We start from the raw sequence: 27,500 nt of genomic DNA, 5'->3' as shown, positions 1-27,500 counted from the left end.
AGAATGGTATTAGTACCCTCAGTTTAAAATGTTCACACGAATCTATCGGTAGTGAAGACAACACAAAAAACCACATTCGACGCCTCATAGTATAAGTGAAATAATCTGTGTAATGTATGGCAGGAACAATACTGCAATATGAAATTATAGAATCCTACACATTATGAAGAAAGAGGAGGATTGCGGAAATATGAAAATATCAAATCCTAAACATTACGAAGAGAGAGGAGGATTGGTGAAACATGAAAATACCAAATTTCCGAAACCTTACCAAAATATCCAATAAAAGCCTCAATATTTGCTTTCATCATATATGGGTTTAAAACTCTACACATATGAAACAAGAGTAATCTAACTCGTAAGTCAAAAGATTACAAAAGTAAGAGAATTACTATTTTCAATAGTATAGAATATTAAACTGGATTCTCTTTTGACGAAAAGTAATATTCATAGAATATCATGATTCCCTGTTTCCAAAGAAAGGCTTTCCAATTAAAGCTCACTCAAATGATGGGATATAATGTTTCCTCAATGGTATTTTGATGTTGAGGCAGGAATGGATTATAACTGAACAGAAATACATGGAGGGATAGAAAAGATATTGGGAAAATGTGAAAGAATATTATAATTATATTATTTATTATCATTATCATTATTATTATTATTGTTATTATTATTATTATTATTATTATTATTATTATTATTAGATAATAATCATCATCATCATCATCATTATTATTATTATTATTATTATTATTATTATTATTATTATTATTATTATTATTATTATTGGCTAAGCTACAATCCTGGCTGGAAAAGCAGTATATGCTATAAGCCCAGGGGCTCCAACAGGGAAAGTAACCCAATGAGGAAAAGAAAAAAGGGAAAAAATTGAATATTTTAAGAACAGTAACAACATTAAAATAGATATTTCCTATATAAACTATAAAAACTTTTACAAAACAAGAGGAAGAGAAATAAGATAGAATAGTGTGCCCGAGTGTACTCTCAAGCAAGAGAGGAGAGAAACTGGAAGATTGTTCCCATCACCTGATAAGAGATACCATTTATTTCTACTAAGACTATCATCATAAGACACATTAAAAAAGCAGTATTCTGCAGGAAATGGAGAAACTACTCTTTTCAAGATGGCATTAAATAAATAATGAATTCAGAAGGTTGAAAGACCCTAATAAGAATAAAAGGACTTAATAGTATCCTACTTTTCCAACTAGGGTTGTAGCTTAGCTAATAATAATAATAATAATAATAATAATAATAATAATAATAATAAAACTAAAAGAGAGAGAGAGAGAGAGAGAGAGAGAGAGAGAGAGAGAGAGAGAGAGAATCCTTCAGCGTAATATTCTACACAATTTTAAAAATATTTTTATTTTCGTTCAAACACAAACGCAAAAATGCTCACCTAATTGACACCAAGGGTAAAATGAGTCGAGTTTCGCAACACGAAAAAGCTTTTTATAAAAACTGAAATTACATCACCACAGAATAAATGCTCAAGGTATTCAAACCATTTCTCTCTCAATTTAACTCTCGCATTATACCTGATGTCCTTTCTATCTAAAAATAGTTACTGAAAAAAAGTTAAATTTGCCCACTTTTCCCACATTACTTAATTCATATTACTCTTTCCTTTCCATCTTTGGCATATATTCCAGGATCATTATTATGTCCCTCCTTAGGCAATAGTTCAATGGGTTACACTGGGTTGTGTAATTTAGCTCGGAGGCCAGGCACAAGAAAGGGGCCTCTACAAGTTAGATTTTTACTCTGGCTTCAAAGATAAAACGTGATACAGTAATAATTCAAGCGAAGATTTTAATAAGAGATGAAAATTATGGCCATAATGATTAGAACATTATTTTTAGGTACTCATTAATATTCTCATTACTACGCACTTAGGAGTTTACCCATTTTGATAGATATATCCTGTTACAATTGTTCCTTATAAATGATAGGGTAGAGAAAATGCAGCACCTATAATCACAATTATGAGAAAGGTCGCGTGGAAGATACGACAAATAATTTATTATTAAAAAGCCAAATTTATCAAAGGACATTAAAAAATACGAAGCGTATAATGGAGGCTGTTTATCGACCTGTACTGTTGTACATCAACATCCATATGTATGGAAACCACGTATTTAGATAAGGTCAATTATCTATCTACCTAATTAGTAGGAGAAGCAATGAGAGGAGGAGAAAAAGATGATGTTATAATGTTTTCTTGTTAGTCTTTGCCAATGCTTAATATACTGGAATCTCCAAGGACAATGCACAGCTGAGAAAGGATACGTTAAAAGATTACTTTCAAGTCCAAAGTATCATACATTAATTTTTACTTACAAGTGAAAGTTATAAAATATCATTATATATATATATATATATATACATATATATATCTAAATGTCTGTTTATATATATATATATATATATACATTATAGGTGTATATATATATATATATATATCTAAATGTCTGTTTACATATATATATATATATATCTAAATGTCTGTTTATATATATATATATATATATATACATTATAGGTGTATATATATATATATATACACACATATACAACCACTTAGCAAACTAATGGACAGAAGACGGTCTTGAAAACTCCCTTATTCGCAGTTTTTTTTTTTTTTTTTTTTTTTTTAAGTTATTCATTAAAATCCCAAACACTTTCAAATAATTCAAAATTTTGTTCGGAGTAAGCTGTCTCGGGAAAAAAGGAAATTCGAACCTTAAACAAGTTACTGAGGACAGAAAATACGAGTGGACGCAAACAGATGTTTTTGATTTATTACCGGAATTATCATTATTACTAGCTGAAAAACGCAATGAAGGCTCAATACATACTACACATGGAAATGGAAAATACACATTATCTGGAAGGCATGAAGAGATGGAAAATTATGTATACTTTCTTTTCTTTAGAATACATCATGTATTCCATGTACTAGGTGTCATTGCCTTCTTCAGCACAAAGACGATCCTGTAACGTGAAAGAAGTCATGCAGCGAAGCTTCTCGAGTTAATTAGCTGCTTTGTGCAGATTTCCTTAGAAAAGTTTGTTTTAAGAAAGCAAAGACGACCGCATATGAAGCCAGAATATTTTAATTAATAATGCTAACGATGGTGATGACATTAAGAAAAACATATAATAATTATTTGGTGTTGATATTATCCCAAGATCTATTTACACAACTACAGTCTTGGGATTATCTATTATCTATTGCTATAATAAATTTTTGGCGTTGATATTATCCCAAGATCTATTTACACAACTACAGGCTTGGGATTAACTATTATCTATTGCTATAATAAATTTTTGGCGTTGATATTATCCCAAGATCTATTTACACAACTACAGGCTTGGGATTGTCTATTATCTATTGCTATTATAAATGTTTGATGTTGATATTATCCCAAGATCTTCTTACACAATTACGAGATTATCTATTATCTGTTTCTAGTATCCATGTCTAGTATTGTACATCAACTCTTAATTCCTTATATGCCTACTTCTGGCTGGCCAAAGATCCGAACCTTAGCATAAAGTAGAAATGAAGGTAAACAGTTTGACTTTGAGCATTTATACATAAATGTGAAAGACTGGACGGCAAGATTTAAGCAAGCAAGCGTCATTGGAGGTAAAGAAAAAGGCCCAAAATGGGGATTTAGCTAAGGACCCAAGGAATGCTAGAACTACCTAAAGTAATGCTTACAGTGTACCACTTGACGTGCACTGATGGCATTACCCTTCTTAAGGATGTGAAACAATAAGGATGAGGAAATTGTAGAGATGAATTCTTAGCCAGAAAGCTGTACTAGTCAGGGCCCCCCATACTATGTTGGTTTGCTGTGAGCGATCACACGAAAATCTCCCACCATCACCAATCCACACTGGCCAACATGGTGATAAAAACTGGCTAAACCTCAGATATGAATTGACATGTCTGAGGCCTTTGTCCTGCAGCGGAATAGAGACGGTTGAATTGGTTGTTCTTGATGAAAGCTCAGGACTAAAAAAACTTGGGGGAAGGAAACAAACATGGAAAATGAGTCTGTTTCCATGATTGATGTTAGAAAAAGTAGTATATGAGAGAGAGAGAGAGAGAGAGAGAGAGAGAGAGAGAGAGAGAGGACCGGTTCAACGACTTTAGCAATTAGTGACGTAAGTTAATCGCCAGCGGAAAAAGGGATGAGAAATGGAACTTCAAGGCGGCGTCCCGGGGAAATAAATGACACAGGTTGCTCAACTGCCAATTAATTCGGAGAGGAGTAAAACAAACTGATAAATGAGCTTCGAAAATAAAAAAAAAATCATCTTGAAAATGTGTAAAACGAATATCACAAACACACTGATGTCTTCATATTCAGCTGAAACTCTCTCTCTCTCTCTCTCTCTCTCTCTCTCTCTCATTCTCTCTCTCTCTCTCTCTCTCTCTCTCTCTCTCTCTTTATAAGCACATAAAGTTTCATAACCTTTAGGGATGACGAGAAGCAATTGATATCGAAATTGCTTGGGAAAACGAATCGAAAAGTTATATTTAGATTCTTGATATCGAAACTTCAAAAATATCCAGCCCTCCCCCCGTCTCTCTCTCTCTCTCTCTCTCTCTCTCTCTCTCTCTCTCTCCAGTTCAAATACAAGCACAAAGTTTCATAAACATTTAGGATAACTGACAAAGCAACTGATATAGATATTGCTTGGGAAAACGAATCGAAAAGTTATATTTAGATTCTTGATATCGAAACTTCAAAATATCCGGCCCTCCCCCGTCTCTCTCTCTCTCTCTCTCTCTCTCTCTCTCTCTCTCTCTCTCTCCAGTTCAAATACAAGCACAAAGTTTCATAAACATTTAGGATAACTGACAAAGCAACTGATATAGATATTGCTTGGGAAAACGAATCGAAAAGTTATATTTAGATTCTTGATATCGAAACTTCAAAAATATCCGGCCCTCCCCCCGTCTCTCTCTCTCTCTCTCTCTCTCTCTCTCTCTCTCTCTCTCTCCAGTTCAAATACAAGCACAAAGTTTCATAAACATTTAGGATAACTGACAAAGCAACTGATATAGATATTGCTTGGGAAAACGAATCGAAAAGTTATATTTAGATTCTTGATATCGAAACTTCAAAAATATCCGGCCCTCCCCCCGTCTCTCTCTCTCTCTCTCTCTCTCTCTCTCTCTCTCTCTCTCTCTCCAGTTCAAATACAAGCACAAAGTTTCATAAACATTTAGGATAACTGACGAAGCAACTGATATAGATATTGCTTGGGAAAACGAATCGAAAAGTTATATTTAGATTCTTGATATCGAAACTTCAAAATATCCGGCCCTCCCCCCGTCTCTCTCTCTCTCTCTCTCTCTCTCTCTCTCTCTCTCTCTCCAGTTCAAATACAGGCACAAAGTTTCATAAACATTTAGGATAACTGACGAAGCAACTGATATAGATATTGCTTGGGAAAACGAATCGAAAAGTTATATTTAGATTCTTGATATCGAAACTTCAAAAATATCCGGCCCTCCCCCCGTCTCTCTCTCTCTCTCTCTCTCTCTCTCTCTCTCTCTCTCTCCAGTTCAAATACAAGCACAAAGTTTCATAAACATTTAGGATAACTGACGAAGCAACTGATATAGATATTGCTTGGGAAAACGAATCGAAAAGTTATATTTAGATTCTTGATATCGAAACTTCAAAAATATCCGGCCCTCCCCCCGTCTCTCTCTCTCTCTCTCTCTCTCTCTCTCTCTCTCTCTCTCTCTCCAGTTCAAATACAGGCACAAAGTTTCATAAACATTTAGGATAACTGACGAAGCAACTGATATAGATATTGCTTGGGAAAACGAATCGAAAAGTTATATTTAGATTCTTGATATCGAAACTTCAAAAATATCCGGCCCTCCCCCCGTCTCTCTCTCTCTCTCTCTCTCTCTCTCTCTCTCTCTCTCTCTCCAGTTCAAATACAAGCACAAAGTTTCATAAACATTTAGGATAACTGACGAAGCAACTGATATAGATATTGCTTGGGAAAACGAATCGAAAAGTTATATTTAGATTCTTGATATCGAGCCTTCAAAATTATCCTTTTCTAAATTTAGTGTCAATTGAACTCTGTCACTTTAAAAAATAGGTTATATTTGTTCTCATGTATCTAAACACAAAAAAGTCAAATAACTCAACTTTCCACGAATTAATTGATTAAAACTGGCGTATCTTGGCTGATCAAATTCGCTGGAAAGGGAAATGATAATACATTAACTCCATTATATGGAATTAATAAGATTTCTAAACGGAATATATTTGCACCACGCTGAACGATGAGATATGGTTTGGAAAAACAAAGCATATATATATATATATATATATATATATGTATATATTTTATGTATATAAGTATATTATATATATATATATATATATATATATATATATACATATATATATATATATATATATATATATATATATATATATATATATATATATATATATATATATATATATATAGCAAAGAAATAGAGGATGAAAGAACTAAACTTTAAGAAGACTATAATGATAAAAAAAAATGTATGGTATCAATATTTATCGAGTGCTAGAAAACAAAAATTGACAATATGAGCTAATAGCGTATGCGACCCGTCAAAAAGGACGGCTAGATACTATATAGAAATGCACACACACGCACAAACACCGATTCAACCCTTTCTAACCACTCCCCTTTTCCTTACTACAACACACTTGATTCGGAAAAGAAGCTGTGATATATTCCGTGTAGATTAACTACAGTTAAAAATGTTCATTAAAAAACGGTAAATTTCTGGCAAAATATATTCCAGGATTTTTACCGTTTTAAAAACGGATATATATATTGAAAAAGAGTGATATTACGGTCAACAACTCGTAAAAGATAATAACAAAGTAACGTAAAATTGCGGTCGCCTGTATTTTACTGAAATACGGTTGAGAAAAGTATATTTATACGGAGAATTTCAGATTAATATTACTGTTTTTTTTTAAGTGTAGGAAGCCAAAGACAATTCCAACGTAACAATAACAGTAATAAATTTCAAAGAAATAATAAATAACGCAAAAAATAACTGGAATCAATTTAGTCTATTATTGACCCTATAATGAAGTTCAATTTAGATAATCCTGTAAACTATATCGAGTATATTAATCAATATACAAAAAAGTTAGGTAAAGCCAAAAATGATCTTTTGTCTCGGTATGATATTATTAATGATGATAATAAATAATCATTGAAGTTAATTAATAATCGCATTTTAGATTAAAATAAGTTATGAGATAAATATTAACATATATCTAAAAAGGGTTGGCACTAAAATAACCTTCCTTTTTTATTTCCCACTTGGATTAATCAGTCATTTGTATATAAGTAAAAAGTTCGAGTCAATCATCAATTTGCTTATAAGTACAAAGTTCGAGTCAATCATCAATTAGTTTATTAGTATAAAGTTCGAGTCAATCATCAATCTGTTTATAACTACAAAGTTCGAGTCAATCATCAATTTGCTTATAAGTACAAAGTTCGAGTCAATCATCAATTAGTTTATAAGTATAAAGTTCGAGTCAATCATCAATCTGTTTATAACTACAAAGTTCGAGTCAATCATCAATTTGCTTATAAGTACAAAGTTCGAGTCAATCATCAATTAGTTTATAAGTGTAAAGTTCGAGTCAATCATCAATTTGCTTATAAGTACAAAGTTCGAGTCAATCATCAATTAGTTTATAAGTACAAAGTTCGAGTCAATCATCAATTTGCTTATAAGTACAAAGTTCGAGTGAATCATCAATTTGCTTATAAGTACAAAGTTCGAGTCAATCATCAATTAGTTTATAAGTGTAAAGTTCGAGTCAATCATCAATTTGCTTATAAGTACAAAGTTCGAGTCAATCATCAATTAGTTTATAAGTATAAAGTTCGAGTCAATCATCAATTTGCTTATAAGTACAAAGTTCGAGTCAATCATCAATCTGTTTATAAGTATAAAGTTCGAGTCAATCATCAATCTGTTTATAAGTACAAAGTTCGAGTCATTCATCAATCTGCTTATAAGTACAAAGTTCGAGTCATTCATCAATCTGCTTATAAGTATAAAGTTCGAGTCAATCATCAATCTGTTTATGACTACAAAGTTCGAGTCATTCATCAATCTGTTTATAAGTATAAAGTTCGAGTCAATCATCAATTTGTTTATAAGTACAAAGTTCGAGTCAATCACCAATCTGTTTATAAGTATAAAGTTCGAGCCAATCATCTATCTGTTTATAAGTACAAAGTTCGAGTCAATCATCAATTTGTTTATAAGTACAAAGTTCGAGTCATTCATCAATCTGTTTATAAGTATAAAGTTCGAGTCAATCATCAATCTGTTTATAAGTATAAAGTTCGAGTCATTCATCAATCTGCTTATAAGTACAAAGTTCGAGTCATTCATCAATCTGCTTATAAGTATAAAGTTCGAGTCAATCATCAATCTGTTTATGACTACAAAGTTCGAGTCATTCATCAATCTGTTTATAAGTATAAAGTTCGAGTCAATCATCAATTTGTTTATAAGTACAAAGTTCGAGTCAATCACCAATCTGTTTATAAGTATAAAGTTCGAGTCAATCATCTATCTGTTTATAAGTACAAAGTTCGAGTCAATCATCAATTTGTTTATAAGTACAAAATTCGAGTCAATCACCAATCTGTTTATAAGTATAAAGTTCGAGCCAATCATCTATCTGTTTATAAGTACAAAGTTCGAGTCAATAATCAATTTGCCTATAAGTACAAAGTTCGAGTCAATCACCAACCTGTTTATAAGTACAAAGTTCGAGTCAATCACCAATCTGTTTATAAGTATAAAGTTTGAGCCAATCATCTATCTGTTTATAAGTATAAAGTTCGAGTCAATCATCAATTTGTTTATAAGTACAAAGTTCGAGTCAATCACCAATCTGTTTATAAGTATAAAGTTCGAGCCAATCATCTATCTGTTTATAAGTACAAAGTTCGAGTCAATCATCAATTTGTTTATAAGTACAAAGTTCGAGTCAATCACCAATCTGTTTATAAGTATAAAGTTCGAGCCAATCATCTATCTGTTTATAAGTACAAAGTTCGAGTCAATAATCAATTTGCCTATAAGTACAAAGTTCGAGTCAATCACCAACCTGTTTATAAGTACAAAGTTCGAGTCAATCATCAATCTGTTTATAAGTACAAAGTTCGAGTCAATAATCAATTTGCCTATAAGTACAAAGTTCGAGTCAATCACCAATCTGTTTATAAGTATAAAGTTCGAGCCAATCATCTATCTGTTTATAAGTACAAAGTTCGAGTCAATAATCAATTTGCCTATAAGTACAAAGTTCGAGTCAATCACCAACCTGTTTATAAGTACAAAGTTCGAGTCAATCATCAATCTGTTTATAAGTACAAAGTTCGAGTCAATAATCAATTTGCCTATAAGTACAAAGTTCGAGTCAATCACCAATCTGTTTATAAGTATAAAGTTCGAGCCAATCATCTATCTGTTTATAAGTACAAAGTTCGAGTCAATAATCAATTTGCCTATAAGTACAAAGTTCGAGTCAATCACCAACCTGTTTATAAGTACAAAGTTCGAGTCAATCACCAATCTGTTTATAAGTATAAAGTTTGAGCCAATCATCTATCTGTTTATAAGTATAAAGTTCGAGTCAATCATCAATTTGTTTATAAGTACAAAGTTCGAGTCAATCACCAATCTGTTTATAAGTATAAAGTTCGAGCCAATCATCTATCTGTTTATAAGTACAAAGTTCGAGTCAATCATCAATTTGTTTATAAGTACAAAGTTCGAGTCAATCACCAATCTGTTTATAAGTATAAAGTTCGAGCCAATCATCTATCTGTTTATAAGTACAAAGTTCGAGTCAATAATCAATTTGCCTATAAGTACAAAGTTCGAGTCAATCACCAACCTGTTTATAAGTACAAAGTTCGAGTCAATCATCAATCTGTTTATAAGTATAAAGTTCGAGCCAATCATCTATCTGTTTATAAGTACAAAGTTCGAGTCAATAATCAATTTGCCTATAAGTACAAAGTTCGAGTCAATCACCAACCTGTTTATAAGTACAAAGTTCGAGTCAATCACCAATCTGTTTATAAGTATAAAGTTCGAGCCAATCATCTATCTGTTTATAAGTACAAAGTTCGAGTCAATAATCAATTTGCCTATAAGTACAAAGTTCGAGTCAATCACCAACCTGTTTATAAGTACAAAGTTCGAGTCAATCATCAATCTGTTTATAAGTATAAAGTTCCAGTCCATCATCAATCTGCTTATAAGTAAAAAGTGTGAATCCTTCCTCAACTTGTTTTAAATGTAAAAACGTTTGAATTGGCAGATATAATGTACATACTAACATACATACGTGAATCACTCATCAATTTGTTTTATAAGTAAAAAGTTTTCCATTGGCATATATACAATCTAACATACATACATTTATCTTTTGACAGGTTCCAATTATAAAATATGTCAGATATATTTGGATGTAAATGATAAAAAAAAGTACAGGTAATGAATAAATGGTTATAGTCTGTCATTTAAAATTATTTGATTTCAATAACTACTTTTTTTCTGAAATTGTGAATCTATATCTGAAATATGTGCGCCAATTACATATTATCATTCAAGGCTTTAAATAAGGAAAATAAAGCTATTGGTGTAATCATAAAATTGTGGGAAAATCCATAAGATAATACAAGGCCCTGTTTATTTAGGGTTGTGGTGGCCTGGTGGTAACGCCCTTGCCTGGTGATTGCCAAACTGGAGTTTGAGTCCCGCTCAAACTCGTTAAGTTCCTCTGGTTGCTGCAACCTCACCATTCTTGTGAGCTGAGGATGGGGGGTTTGGGGGAGCCCATAGGTCTACCTCCTGAGTCCTCTGCAGCCGTGGCCCTCCTTGGTCCTAGCTTGGGTGGAGAGGTGGCTTGGGCGCTGATCATACGTAATAAGACCAGTCTCTAGGGCATTGTCTTGATTGATAGGGCAATGTCACTGTCCTTTGCCTCTGCCATTCATGAGCTGCCTTTAAACCTTTAAAATAAGCATCATCTCCCCTACGCCTATTGACGCAAAGGGCGGCATATCTTATCAATCTATGTTTGCCAACGGTTATATAAGCAGATGAGCAACTTGGTAAAGTAACCATAACTTTGGGTGTAAAGCCACTGACAGCAAAGTGACGGATTGGGTTTAAGGCGATAGACAAGCAGTCTCTTCGGCTTCTACTCCTGATGCCGGGCGGATGATCTTACTGGAATCAATATGGACAGGCAGGGGTCACTTGCCTCAAATAGGAACAGCACATCACAAGGAACTGGCTATCCTTTGATGAATCTAGCGGCATTTTAGCCTATGAATCCCTCATTATACATAGAGGTAATACAATATTAAATCGAGAGGTTTATTCCTATAAAAAGGAGACGTATAAATCTACACATCATCATCTAATGATAGAGCAAACAAAGAAATTACAATTACAGAAAAAAAACGCTACAAAACCAACACAGGAAACTTTCCAAGACTCTAAAATGAGAATAAAACATAACGTAACAGAAAGAAACATATGCAAGATACAGTAAAGCCGGATAAAGAAGTACTCCAAACTGTCAACAGTGAGAAAACAAGAAAATGCATTTATTTCCATTTTGACGGAAAGTTTGAGGGAGTTTCCTCACAGTCAAAATTGATTCAAGAGTTTTCTCCGGTGAATTTGGTATATTTGCACAGCCATTGGAAGCAACAATTTGAAGGACAAAAATCCCAAGACAAACGTGATGGGTCAAATAGAAAATAATATAATATATGTGGTTTTCTTATATCCTTCATTTATTAATTTCTTGAATGAAATACCTTAACCATTGGTTTGTATTTCACACATGGGACATGTAAGTACTGTTATAAGACTCATTTCTATAAAGAGTGACGATTATCATTAAATAAGTGTACGCGACTCGTCAAGAATGACGGTTAAATATTTAGAGAGATATGCACATACATGAACCCCACCCTCTCACCAGGGTATGACTACTCCCTCTCCTCCCTAACCAAGAGACTGGGTAAGCTATGCGTGGTCGGGAAGATGTGTGTATATATATATATATATATATATATATGTATATATATATATATATATATATATGTACATACACACATATATAAACACATATATATATATATATATATATATATATTTATATATATACATATATATTTACATATATATATATATATATATATATATAAATATATATATATATATATATATGTTTATTTATTTACATTAATATCCAAACACATGCTCTTTATTATATAGGGGAGATATGAACATCATGAAAAATAACATTCAAATAAAATAAACTTGAATAATATCTTATATAAAAAATTTAAGATAAATCTTGAATCATATCTATCCATGCAAAAATATTACCATCCAGCCTTTTTTTCTAACTCATGCATCCACATCATACGGAAACCGGAGTCGTAAAATGGGACAGTAATGAAAGAGTAGAGGGAGGCATTTACGGGGAGGGGAACATGGCTGAAGGAATGATAATCCCTTCTGAAAGGTGAGAAGGGAATTGGAACAGGGATAATTATGGTGGGAAAGGAAAGGCGTCAATTAAACCTAGGGTGGGAGGTGGAAATATTAGGGAGAATATGATAGCACAAAGTCAAGTGAAGAAATGAAAGATAGGGAAGCAAAAAGAGAAATAAATGCAATCATGTAAAAAAGAGCTTACGATGTTTGGGATTACAGTAAAGGTGGCCTATTGGAAACGTTCCTTTCTGGCGATTTACTGGACGGACGATCGTGTCCCGCTCATACTCGTTAGTGTCTTTAGTATCTGCAACCTTACCATCCTTGTGAGGTAAGGATAGGGGAGCCTATAGGTCTACTTGCCGAGTCATCAGCAGCCATTGCTTGGCCCTCCCTGTCCCTAGATTGGTTGGAGAGGGGGCTTAGACGCTGATCATAAGTATATATGGTTAGTCTCTAGGGCATAGTCACTGTCCCTTGCCTCTGCCATTCATAAGAGACATTTAAACTAAGTAGGGCAGACAAGCTTAAGAGTTCAGGCACAGAGTGCATTGAGGATAGTGCGTGGATAAGATGGAACTCAGACATTAAAACTAAGTAGGGAAGACAAGCGTAAGAGTAAAGGCACATTGCACATTGAGGGTAAAGTGTGGATAAGAGGGAACTCAGACATTTAAACTAAAGTAAGGAAGACAAGCGTAAAAGTAAAGGCACATTGAAGATTACGTGTGGATAAGATGGAACTCAGACATTTAAACCAAGTAGGGAAGACAAGCGTCAAAGTAAAGGCACATCGAGGATAAAGTGTGGATAAGATGGAACTCGGACATTTAAACTAAGCAGGGAAGACGAGCGTAAGAGTAAAGGCCCATTGTGCATTGAGGATAAAGTGTGGATACGGTGGAACTCGAATACCAAAAAATCAAAGGGGAATCTATCAACGATTAAAACTCGGAGAAAAGACGTCGATGGAAGAACGATTTCCAGGATACTTCGAAGAATCGATTCGCACTTGGCTGCTTCTATTTGAGGAGAAATTTTACCCGACAATAACTATGAGCAAAACCCTCGTATTCGTCAATACTCTACATCTGCAAATGATTGTGCAAACACACTCACACACTCATATATGGATTAGTTAACATTTTCTTCTTCTTCTTCTTCTTATAATTATAATTATTATTATTATTATTAGTCACTATGCAACCCTAGTTGGAAAAAATGATGTTATAAGCACAAGGGCTCCAATAAGGAAAATAGCCCACTGAGGAAAAGAAACAAGGAAACATAGAATAGTGTGGCAGCATGTACCCTAAAGCAAGAGAACCTTAACGCAAGGCAGTGGAAGACCCTGGGTACAGAGGTGTATGAATAGGGAGGAGAATGTATAAAGATTCGGTCAGACTATTCGTTGTATGTGTAGGTAAAGGAAATATGAGCCGTAACCAGAGATTGATTGATTATTGGATATTATCTTTCATAGTAACAGCAATGGCCGTAACCAGAGAGAGAGAGAGAGAGAGAGAGAGAGAGAGAGAGAGAGAGAGAGAGAGAGAGAGAACCAATATAGTAACTATTTACTACCTGGCCAGTCAAATGACCCAATAACTCTCTAGTAATAGTATCCCAACGGGCGGCTGGTGCATCAGCTTTGAAAGTAATAATGGCATTTCTGCTATGATTAAGTATCACAGACAGCCAAGACTAAACTTTAGTACCATATATATCATCAATGCACAGCACCATGTCCGGATATCACAGATATTCATATAAATCCTCATCTGTTTTCATTATCGTTCAATCCTTCATTGGCAAACCCAACGGATAATAATAATAATAATAATAATAATAATAATAATAATAATAATAATAATAATAATTTTAAAATTTATCATAATAATAATAATAATAATAATAATAATAATTTTAAAATTTATCATAATAATAATAATAATAATAACAATAATAATAATAATAATAATAATAATAATGGAGCCTTTGTACTGAATAAGGATGGTAATGACGCCTATGCATTTCAACTATTTAGTTAACATTACTATCATCACTAACAACAACAACAACTCCCCTTAGATGTGAGATAATCTCTCCATTAGAGACGTTAAAACACAAACACGTGTCTCTAATTCTCATCATGTAGCCATTCATATGAATCCTCATCTGTTTTCATCATCATCCAATCCTTCACTGGCAAACCCAACGTAGCCTTTGTACTGAATAAGGATAATAATGACGTCTATGTATTTCAACTATTTAGTTAACATTACCACTATCAGAAGCTTCATCTGTGGTGGATAATGTGGGAGGTTGGGCTGTGGCACCCTAGCAATACCAGCTGAACTCGGTTGAGTCCCTTGTTAGGCTGGAGGAACGTAGAGAGTAGAGGTCCCCTTTTTGTTTTGTTTCATTTGTTGATGTCGGCTACCCCCCAAAATTGGGGGAAGTGCCTTGGTATATGTATGTATGTATGTACCACTATCACTAACAGCAAAAGCAACTCCCCATAGATATGAGATAATCCCTCCATTAGAGACCTAGAAACACAAACATTTGTCTACAATTCCCATCATGAAGCACCAATTGTATCAATAGGGGGTCAAAATTATAGTACAAAAGGGAATGTTTATATATGAAAGATCTGTTTTAATGTTGTTACTGTTCTTGAAATATTTTATTTTAATTGAGTATTATTTTTCATATAGTTTATCTATTTCATTATTTCCTTTCCTCGCTGGGGTATTTTTCCCTGTTGGAGCCCTTGGGCTTTTAGCATCCTGCTTTTCCAACAATGGCTGTAGCTTAGCTAGTAATAATAATAATAATAATAATAATAATAATAATAATAATAATAATAATAACAACAACAATTTTTAAAGTGATTAAAGGGATTAATAAACTGTTAATAAACGTTTTGATGTCATCTGCCAGACTTTTGAATGTACAGTTGGGCACAGGAATAACTGTTACGCCTCACTCTGAGGTAGTACACCCTCTCACACACTAACTACGCAGCGAGTAACCAAACAGGTAGTGTAAGGAGAGTGGCAAAGGTGGTGGATAGGGCTAAAAACATAAACTCCCCGCGCAGAAAGCGTGTGACTAGGTGTATTTCCTTGCAAAAATTTATGTATCCTACTGTACCTTCTACAAAACTGATCTTATAAAATATCTACTTTGAACATTGAAGTCAACTAACGAGAGAGAGAGAGAGAGAGAGAGAGAGAGAGAGAGAGAGAGAGAGAGAGAGAGAGAGAGAGAGAATGATTATATATGACTTTTATAACCGAACAAGTTAAAAGAACAAAAGATGCTATTTTATTTTTATTTTTCCTTGCCGGAAGACATTTCTTCTTTAGTAATCAAGGCCCAAACAAAATACCCAGACAGATATAACAGTATGTACCTATATCCATAATTTAATCAATTTAAAAAGACAATGATTTCTTCTCCAGATGTGAACTTCAATTTCAGTGGTGCGAGTTCAAATATAATTTCACCTACATCAAACAGGTCTGAGAAATTATTAAGAAATCCCACTCATTGTAAACAGAGTTCAGAAATCCCACTCATTGTAAACAGAGTTAAGAAATCCCACTCATTGTAAACAGAGTTAAGAAATCCCGCTCATTGTAAACAGAGTTCAGAAATCCCACTCATTGTAAACAGAGTTCAGAAATCCCACTCATTGTAAACAGAGTTCAGAAATCCCACGTAAACAGAGTTCAGAAATCCCTCTCATTGTAAACAGAGTTCAGAAATCCCACTCATTGTAAACAGAGTTCAGAAACCCCACTCATTGTAAATAGAGTTAAAAAAAACCCAGAAATCCCTCTCATTGTAAACAGGGTTCAGAAATCCCAATCATTGTAAACAGAGTTCAGAAATCCCACGTAAACAGAGTTCAGAAATCCCAATCATTGTAAACAGAGTTCAGAAACCCCAATCATTGTAAACAGAGTTCAGAAATCCCACTCATTGAAAACAGAGTTCAGAAATCCCAAAAAATCCCACTCATTGTAAACACAGTTCAGAAAATCCCACTCATTGTAAAGAGAGTTCAGAAATCCCACTCACTGTAAACAGAGCTCAGAAATCCCTTTCATTGTAAACAGAGTTCAGAAATCCCAATCATTGTAAACAGAGTTCAGAAATCCTACTCGTTGTAAACAGAGTTCAGAAACCCCAATCATTGTAAACAGAGTTCAGAAATCCCACTCATTGTAAACAGAGTTCAGAAACCCCACTCATTGTAAATAGAGTTAAAAAACCCCAGAAATCCCTCTCATTGTAAACAGGGTTCAGAAATCCCAATCATTGTAAACAGAGTTCAGAAATCCCACGTAAACAGAGTTCAGAAATCCCAATCATTGTAAACAGAGTTCAGAAACCCCAATCATTGTAAACAGAGTTCAGAAATACCACTCATTGAAAACAGAGTTCAGAAATCCCACTCATTGTAAACACAGTTCAGAAAATCCCACTCATTGTAAAGAGAGTTCAGAAATCCCACTCACTGTAAACAGAGCTCAGAAATCCCTTTCATTGTAAACAGAGTTCAGAAACCCCAATCATTGTAAACAGAGCTCAGAAATCCCTCTCATTGTAAACAGAGTTCAGAAACCCCAATCATTGTAAACAGAGTTCAGAAATCCCACTCATTGTAAACAGAGTTCAAAAACCCCAAAAATCCCTCTCATTGTAAACAGAGTTCAGAAACCCCACTCATTGTAAACAGAGTTCAGAAATCCCACGTAAACAGAGTTTAGAAATCGCACTCATTGAAAACAGAGTTCAGAAATCCCACAACATCCCACTCATTGTAAGCAGAGTTCAGAAAATCCCACTCATTGTAAACAGAGTTCAGAAATCCCACAACATCCCACTCATTGTAAACAGAGTTCAGAAAATCCCACTCATTGTAAACAGAGTTCAGAAATCCCACTCATTGTAAACATAGTTCCCCTTCGATAAAAATAAAACACAGTTTACTGTTCTAAATGAAGAAAAATTCTCTTAAATATAAAAAAAAAAAACTCAAAATGTTCATTACACTTCTATACAACCCAGAGAAATCCTTTTCCAAGGGAAACTAATCCAACAACAGGGCAACTTCTCCAATCCTGCTTCGGCGAAAATATGAATAATGCAAATTCCGTTATTCATATCAAAGCAAGTTTAATTTTCCCGCTCTCCTTCACAAAGGTACACAAATGAAGGCAGGAATAATTGGTAAAGAAAATTAACTTTAATGCTCACGCATACGAAGAAACAAAGGCAGATTATTGTTGCTACAGACATATGGTATTACTCAAGGAAGTGGAAGGCCAGGATCAGAGAGAGAGAGAGAGAGAGAGAGAGAGAGAGAGAGAGAGAGAGAGAGAGAGAGAGCTACTCTTCATGATGCCTCATGAAAAGATGAGAGAGAGCTACTCTTAATGATACCTCATGAAAAGATGAGGAAAGGAGAGAGAGAGAGAGAGAGAGAGAGAGAGAGAGAGAGAGAGAGAGAGAGAGAGAGAGAGAGAGAGAGAGAGAGAGAGAGAGAGAGAGCTACTCTTAATGATGCCTCATGAAAAGATGAGAGAGAGAGAGAGAGAGCTACTCTTAATGATGCCTCATGAAAAGATGAGAGAGAGAGAGAGAGAGAGAGAGAGAGAGAGAGAGAGAGAGAGAGAGAGAGAGAGAGAGAGAGAGATTCTTAAGAACTTGCAAGTGGGTTTGCGGCAGCCCTTTGGAAATGTCCACGCCTAGTGATCCGTTGGACGGAAGTTCGAGACCAGCTCGTGCACGATAGTTACTTGTGGTGTCTGCAACCTCACCATCCTATACTCAATTTCTTTAATGAGGCGCATTTACATTGACTAGCAGGGATGTCCTTTTAGCTCGGAAAAGCTTCCAACTAGCTGATTGATTGGTCAAAATGATTCTAACCAATTAGTGATTAGGAAACTTTTCCGAGCTAAAAGGGCACCCCTGCGAGGCAGTGCAAATGCGCCTCATTGAAAAAAAATGAGTATAGTGATCTAGGGATGGGGGAGGATTAGGAGGCGTAAAAGTCTACATATGAGAAGCCATTGCATGGCCCTCCCTGGTCCTAGCTTGAGTGGAGAGGGGGCTCGGATGTTGATCATATGAATATATGGTCAGTTTTAATAGTATTGTCATTGTCCTTTTCCTCTCCCATTCATGTGCGACCTTTAAACCTTCAAGTGTAATGAATTTATAAATAAAAGGGAGCACCGATAAACCACTGCCAGAAATCAGGAACAGTCGCCAACAGACTAGGACCATATGCTAAATAGATATAGACAAACACTTAACATAGATAAATTATTATTATTATTAATATCTAAGCTACAACACTAGTTAGAAACGCAAGATGCTATAAACCCAAGGAATCCATCAAGGAAATAACCCAATGAGGAAAGGAATTATGGAAATAGACTATTATGCCTAGTTTAACCTAGAGAGAACTATAATCCAAGACAGTGGAAGACCATGGTACAGAGACTATGGCACTACCCGTGACTAGAAAATATCGGTATGATTTTCGAGTGTCCTAGAAGAGCTTCTTACCATAACTAAAGTCTCTTACCGAGTGGAAAGTAGTCAATGAATAATTACAGTGCAGCAGTTACCCCTTGAGGGAAAATGATTGGTCTGTAGAAAGACATAACAGGCATTTAAGGAATGAGAGCTTGGTGCTAAATGAATCCTTTATCGATAAACAACCAACACTATCTGCAGAGAATCAATACTTTTCATGTCCTCAAAATGGCGAGATTGAGACTCAAGACAAGTCACATCATTGAAGACCAGCAAAATTAAACATAATACAGAGGGACCCAGTACCAATAAAACACTTGATACACTGCATCCAATGAGTCAGACATGTCAGCTACTATATGAACTGAATCTGTATGGTACAGAGACAAGTAAGCATATACATATAGTACTGTATACAATAAGTGTAAGCACACGCAACAACAACAAATGCAGCCCTTTCTAGTCCATTGCACGACAAAGGCCTCAGACATGTCCAATCATTATTCAGGGTTGGGACAATTTTCATCACACCGCTGACCACTGCGGATTGGTGATGGTGGGAGACTTTGTTCTGATCCATCACAGCAAACCAACCTAGTGTGGGTGACCCTGATTAGTACAGCTTTGCTTGATCATGGAGATACAAAACCTTTTCACTACTTTAAAGGTATCACCACTGGGAAGGATTGTGTGTATATATATGCTGTGAATATATATATATATATATATATATATATATATATATATATATATATTTATATATATATATAATATATAATATACATATACAGTATATATATATATAATATACATATACAGTATATATATATATATATATATATATAAATATATATATATATATATATATATATATATATAAATATATATATATATATATATAAATATATATATATATATATAAATATGTATATATATAAATATATATTTATATAAATATATATATATATAAATATATATATATATAAATATGTATATATATAAATATATATTTATATAAATATATATATATATAAATATATATATATATATATATATATATATATATATATATATATATATATATATATCAATATATATATACATATATATATATATATATATATATATATATATATATATATAATACATTATGATTCTCTGCGGGTCTTACTCACAAAGGCTGAAATCCGTTGTATTATCAAAGGGCTTTACAAGAGTGTTATCCGGTTCAACTCCCAGGAAAAAAAAAAAATACATGCTCTGGGTTACTCGAAGCATTTCATCCCAGATATTTTCTTTTCCAAAACAATTACAGACTTATTGCCGTGTGCTATAATACCCTGGTTTAATTTTAAAACGTTCATGTGGGAGGATGGATAGAGAAAGAAGAAAATAAGAACATCTCAGTGTACATCCATCTCTTGTTTCATATTTCACTTTTTATTCTTTTCTATTTACCACTGACTTGGTTTAAAGTTCTCTTACTTAAGGGTACACTTAGGCAGACTATCAAAAGGTTTTAAAGGTCGCTCATGAATGGCAGAGGCAATGGACAGTGACACTGCCCTATCGAGCGGGACAATGCCCTAGAGACTGACCATATATATATATATATATATATATATATATATATATATATATATATATATTTATATATATATATATATACACATACATACATACATACATATATATATATATATACATATATATGTATATATAATATATTATAAATACATATATATAATATAATATATATATATATATATATATATATATATATATATATATATATATATAAATATAATATATATAATACACACACACACACACACACACACACACACATATATATATATATATATATATATATCTTCAGCCCCACGCTCCCTCTCTACCCAAGCTAGAACCAAGGAGGGACAGGCAATGGCTACTGATGACTCAACAGATAGACCTATAGGCTCACTTAAACCCCTCATCCTTAGTTCACAAAGATGGTGAAGTTGCAGCGACCTAAAAAATAACGAATTTGAGCGGGACTCGAACTCCAGTCTGGCGTTCACCAGTCAGGGACGTTACCACATCGGTCTGTTTCCTTATTTCCTTTCACCACTGGGGTATTTATACCTGTTGGAGCCTTTGGGCTAATAGCATCCTGCTTTTCCAACTAGGTTGTAGCTTAGCTATAAATCTCCCCTCTATAATGAAGAACAAGTATCTGGCCATATTATATAAATAGGGTAAGAGGAGATGGTGTAGTCATACACTGGTGAGAGGGGGATTCATGTCTACGTGTGTTCATGTCAATCTAAATATTTCTCCGTCATTCTTGACGGGTCACGTACACTAATTATGATATACTAATGTCATTCACGGATAGAAAGCTTTACTATTCCTATCTATAGCCTCTGTACCATGGCGTTCCAGTCTTGGATTAGAGTTCTCTTGCTTGAGGGTACACTCGGGCACACTATTCTATCAAAATTTTCTTCCTCTTGTTTTGTTAAGGTTTTTATAGTTCATATAGGAAATATTTATTCTAATAGTGTTACTTTTCTCAAAACATTTTATTTTTTCCTTGCTTCCTTTCCTCACTGGGCTATTTTCCCTGTTGCGGCCCCTGGGCTTATGGCACCCTGCTTTTGTAACTATGGTTGTAGCTTAGCAAGTAATAATAATAATAATAATAATAATAATAATAATAATAATAATAATAATAAAGTGAAGGGAGACATTCACGAATGTGTACACTTCATGTCTCATACAAATATCTGGTTTGGGAAAGAATAATGGATCAGAGAGGTAGAGAAGCTACATCTGTAGGTGAAGAACAGTTTTATGAAGGGAGGGGGAACGTCGGATGTAAGTGTTTGCCCTTTGGCGGATGGAGGAAAAATACCTGGAAAAGCAGAAATATTGCTCATTGTATTTATACAGTAGATCTGGAAAAGGCTTAAGGAACAATAGGATAGTTGTTACAATCTCCCCTATATAACAAAAAGCAAGTGTCTTTATATATGTATATAATTAATATATATATATATATATATATATATATATATATATATATATATATATGTATGTATATATATATACATAATATACACACACAGACACACACACACACACATATATATATATATATATATATATGAATAAATAAGAAAATAAATAAATATATATACAATGTATATATATATTTGAAATATGAAAAACACGTTTAAATGTGCAAAAAAAATTAAATATATATATATACAGTAAATATATATATACATATATATATATATACATATATATATATATATATATATATATATATACATATATATATATATATATATATATATACATATATATATATACACAGTATATTTATATATATATATATATATACATATATATATACAGCATATATATATATATATATATATATACAGTATATATACATATATATATATATATATATCTATATATATATATCTATATATATATAACTATATATATATATATAAATAAATATATATACAATGTATATATATATTTGAAATATGAAAAACACGTTTAAATGTGCAAAAAAAATTATATATATATATACAGTATATATATATATATAGATATATATATATATATATATATATATATATATATATATACAATATATATATACAGTATATATATATATATATATATATATATATATATATATATATATATATATATACAGTATATATATATATATATATATATATATACAGTATATATATATATATATATATATATATATATATAACTATATATACATATATATATAATATATAATTATATATATATATATATATATATATATATATATATATATATATATATATATATATATTGGTTCATATTTTGCCAGTCTAAGGTTTTCTTTCATTATTCTATTTACTTAAAAATCTTTAAGAGAATAAAAAAAAATTAACTTTTCACCCATTCAATGTGTTAAAATGAAGAACCTTATTGAATATGATACATTTACTTCCGTTAAAATTTCTTATGTTACTACAAAGGAACATATTTGGTGAAATAATGAATACCTTAGGATTTCCATTTTTTCTAACAAAACGATACTCTTCCGTAGAGTTATTTCGAATAGAAATGATATATTCATTTTCTAAAACTACTTTTTGAAGCATTTATGAAAACATACAAACTAATCGTATACTATAATTCTACCTACACACACCTCAAGTAAATTAAAATTCTACCTACTTTCTCCTCAACAAGCAGAAATGGATTGTGGCTATAACCTAGAATGAAAACTAGAGAAAATGAAAAGCAATAATTTTATATACAATTCTCTCTACAGACTCACCATCAGTCAGAAATAGATTGTGGCTGTAATCAAGAATGATAAGTAAAGACAAGCAACCATAAACATGTTTTTGGAAATGACACCGTGTCCCGGGATACCATTATTTAACCAGGATTTGTTGTGTCCATTCAAGACAAGGAGGGTTCGCTTACAAACTGGAATAAGACGCATGGGACGGCGAGACGGCCATTAATCACAGAGGGACAACAGACACTCTGGGACACTGGAACGTGGAACACGAGAGAAGCGCATATGAAGAGCAGCGTCTAATGTACGCCAAACCAATCAGTGGCGTAGCTGGGGGCTGGAGGGGGGGGGGGGTGCTTTCCGAAAATACAGATCGACCTATAGACTCCCCCAAACCTCCCATCCTTAGCTCATAAGGATGGTGAGGTTACAGCGACCAAAGAAAACTATCGAGTTTGAGCGGGACTCGAACCCCAGTCTGGAGTTTACCAGGCAGGGATGTTACCACATCGGCCACCATAACCGTAACCTAACATTTATTGTTAGATCACGAAAGAATTTAAATTATGATTAAAATGAACAAAAGTTGGATGAAAATGATATGCAAGATTGGATAATCATAAATAGTAATGAAGTTTGAATGGAAAAATGATAATTCTAAGAATGTTTTCGAAAAAAAAAAAAATATTCTAAGCAAAATGGCATAAATATCAAGAGAAAAATAAAAAATAAAATTATTAAAAGCAAAATGGCATAAATATCACGAGCATAAAAAACGACGAAAAATAAAAGCATTCTAATTAAAAAAAATAAAAACATCAATTCATAACGTCACGATAGAAGAAAAGAAAATGGTCAAACAATGAAAAATTCAGTCAAGCGGCAGAGAAAAATAATTTGGTTCTAGAAATACTCAAATCAACTCATCATACTTCAACAAAACTGATGAAAAACAGACTAAAAAAAAAAATTGAGAAACAATGAATATTTCCATTGCGTTTTTTTTTTTCTTTTTTACCTCCGTCAACGAAGTTGGAGGGAGGTTCTGTTTTACCCCTTGTTTGTGTGTTTGTTTGTGAACAGCTTCCTGGCCACAATTCTAATCGCAGAGTAATGAAACTTGCAGGGATTAACTGCTATGTTAAAGGCTAGAAATAATTAAATTTTGGATGGTCACGGTCAAGCAAAATGTCCAATTCACGTAATCAGCCATAAGTTAGGACATCGTTATCACATAGACTTCAAACTTGGTTTATATTTGAGTGTATGAAAATCCACGCCAATTAATACATGTTAAGGTCAAATCTCAAGGTCAAGAAAAATGTTGACAATAAGCTGCCATGACGGAAGTCTGCGCTCTACTAAGTGCCCTTCTACTATGCATATCAGACCCTATGACATACTGTTTTTCGCAAATATCTTTGAAACGAAGACTCGGATCAGCATGGTACTTTAGCACAGATTGTTTCACACACTCCGCTAAATTTTAACACTATTGTACACTGTCAAATGCGGCTAATTATGGCGTTTACTCTTGACTGTGAAGTCAAAAACCTGCTTGAGCTACTACACATTCGAACAGGTGAGGCGTGACGTATTAGTGACGTCTATCCACCCACTACCTCCACTCCTGGCTTCCCCTACTCCCTTTCCTCCCCTCTTACCTCTTACCCCTCGCACCAGGCCACACGCCTTATCCCCCTACCTCTTTCTCCTCCATACCTCCCTTAACCCCTTCCTCATTTCCCCCCCCTCTCTCTCTCTCTCTCTCTCTCTCTCTCTCTCTCTCTCTCTCTCTCTCTCTCTCTCTCTCTCTTTCATAAGGGAATGGCTGTTACCTCTCTCTCTCTCTCTCTCTCTTTCTTGAGGCTACACGGTATATGAAGCCAGACACAAGTATTACGAATTAATGACAGATTAATAAAAATTATATGCCGAGTAAGGTTTGATCGTTAATGCAAACAATCGTAATCGATGTTCTTCTTGCTTCTTTGACGGCTATACCATATTTGGTAAGTGTAGAAGGTAACATGGTAAGTAACTGGCGTGCGGCCGATAGACGGCTGATGGCAAAGTCCTGTGGAGGAAGTATTTCATCGCTTTCAACCATGGCCAACATGCAGCGATGTCCACGTGGGTGCAAAGGAGTCATCGCACTACGACTCTTCCATATCTTCAACCAAGAGCATATTGAAAGGAAACTGAGGATAAGTTTGAATAGGTAAGTAATGAATCAAATTTGTATTCTGTAGTTACAGATGAACCAGTCACTATGTTTCACAGCTACCTATGATAATAAAAGGGAACATTATTTTGATTGTTGCCTGGTAAAAAAAAAATCTCAACATGATAGTTTCGAACATGTTATCTTATCCGATTTCCTTTCCCCAACAGGCCCTATGATCGTGTTGCAGAGGTCATGGGAATGACCACAAATGCAGTGCGGTTGCTGGTTCAGCGAAGCACACGTTCTCGGCCAGATTCACCATGTGGGACAGCCACTCCCCCTGTGACACCGCCACATTCACCGCCGCCCCCTGCCACACCACCCGTTTTTTACAGATTCACTGTTGGTGCCATTCGCCGCCATGTACATGCCAAGTTTGCAGCAACAGAAACCTTTACTATTGGCACCCTGACTGAAAGTTTGAAGACGGCAAGTATTATTCCAGGGGAAACCTAAAAAAGGACGATGTGGCGAGTGCTGCACAACATGGGATTCCACTACAGGATTTCACAGAGGAAAATGTATCTAAGGAAGGAGTTGCTAGATGTTGTGTGTCGCCATGTTGGGGCTCTCCGAGCACTCCACTCCAGCGACATTGAAAGGAGGGAAGACAAGTAGTATAGGTGGATGAGACATGGTTCACCACTCCAATGCAGCACAACAGGGAGTGGGTAGACACATCCCAGCCTGCTACTAGTGCCACCTACAGCCGTCAGGTGCCACCTGGAGAAGGGGAGCGATTTGTGGTAGTAGCAGGTGGCACAGAACACAGTTTTGTAAATTATTCATTTCTGTGCTTCCCTGCAAAACACAAAACCGGTGACTACCACAGGGAAATGAACACCACCCTATTCCTCTGCTGGCTCACGTTGCAACTTCTACCGGCCTTGGATGAACCATCAGTTTTGGTGTTGGACAACGCGCCCTACCACAGCCAGTTGACGGAGGAAAGTCCCTGCCCCACCACCGCCACTAAGAAAGCAGTTGGTGAATTGGCTGGCGAGCCGCGGAATCCCCTTCCCGCACCACGCCACACGCCTCGAGCTTCTTCAACTCTGCAGGAAGAACCGACCAGAACCAAGGTACACAGTTGACAATGTCATCCGTGAATGTGGACATGAAGTCGTCCGACTACCAACTGCACATCCCGAGCTTTACGCCATCGAACAGGTGTGGGGCGCCATGAAGCGTTATGTGCAGTGATTTACCCGGGCAGATCTACAAGTGAGGCTGCAAGAAGCCAAGCTGTGCTCAACAAAGGAGGTGTGGGCAGGAGCGGTGCGACGACCCAGAGCCTTCGAGGACGAGTATTGGTCCTCTGACAACATACGAGGTGTTGATCCCGTCTGCATCAACCTCAACAGTGATGAGAAAGATGACCTGTTTGTCCAGAGTGATGAATATTAAAAGTAAAATAATATGTGGTCAGTTATTTATAGTATTAATCCAGCTATCATATACTCGCTGTCTATTTATGTCTGCAATGACTTTTTAACATATGGCAGCCTTTTCTTAACATTAGAATAAAGTATTCATATATTTATCACTTCAATCTCGTTTTAAGTTTTTACTCTGCATCGGATTTCCAATTCAGTTCCACCCTTTTCCTTTCCATCTCTTACACAATTTCCTATAAATGACCAAGCGTCATCTACATACTTCATCCCATCATACGTTCAACGTTATCTATGGGTATTAGGGTTGCATACTCGTATAACTTTCAATGGTTGTATAATTGTCAAACA

The 27,500-nt window shown here is 34.3% G+C and overlaps 1 long non-coding RNA gene and 1 pseudogene across 2 annotated transcripts in view; one reads left to right on the top strand and one right to left on the bottom strand.

Moving 5' to 3' along the window:
- LOC137638357 (uncharacterized) overlaps window positions 1-27,500 on the bottom strand; it is a 1,259,132-nt gene that overhangs the window by 323,114 nt on the left and 908,518 nt on the right. The window lies entirely within an intron of this gene.
- On the top strand, window positions 25,637-27,162 carry LOC137638861 (uncharacterized; annotated as a pseudogene).

The sequence above is a fragment of the Palaemon carinicauda genome, chromosome 3 (assembly GCF_036898095.1).
Source record: "Palaemon carinicauda isolate YSFRI2023 chromosome 3, ASM3689809v2, whole genome shotgun sequence".
Classification (NCBI taxonomy): domain Eukaryota; kingdom Metazoa; phylum Arthropoda; class Malacostraca; order Decapoda; family Palaemonidae; genus Palaemon; species Palaemon carinicauda.
The sequence above is the reverse complement of the archived record's forward strand: the minus strand, read 5'-3'. Positions and strand labels throughout refer to the sequence as shown.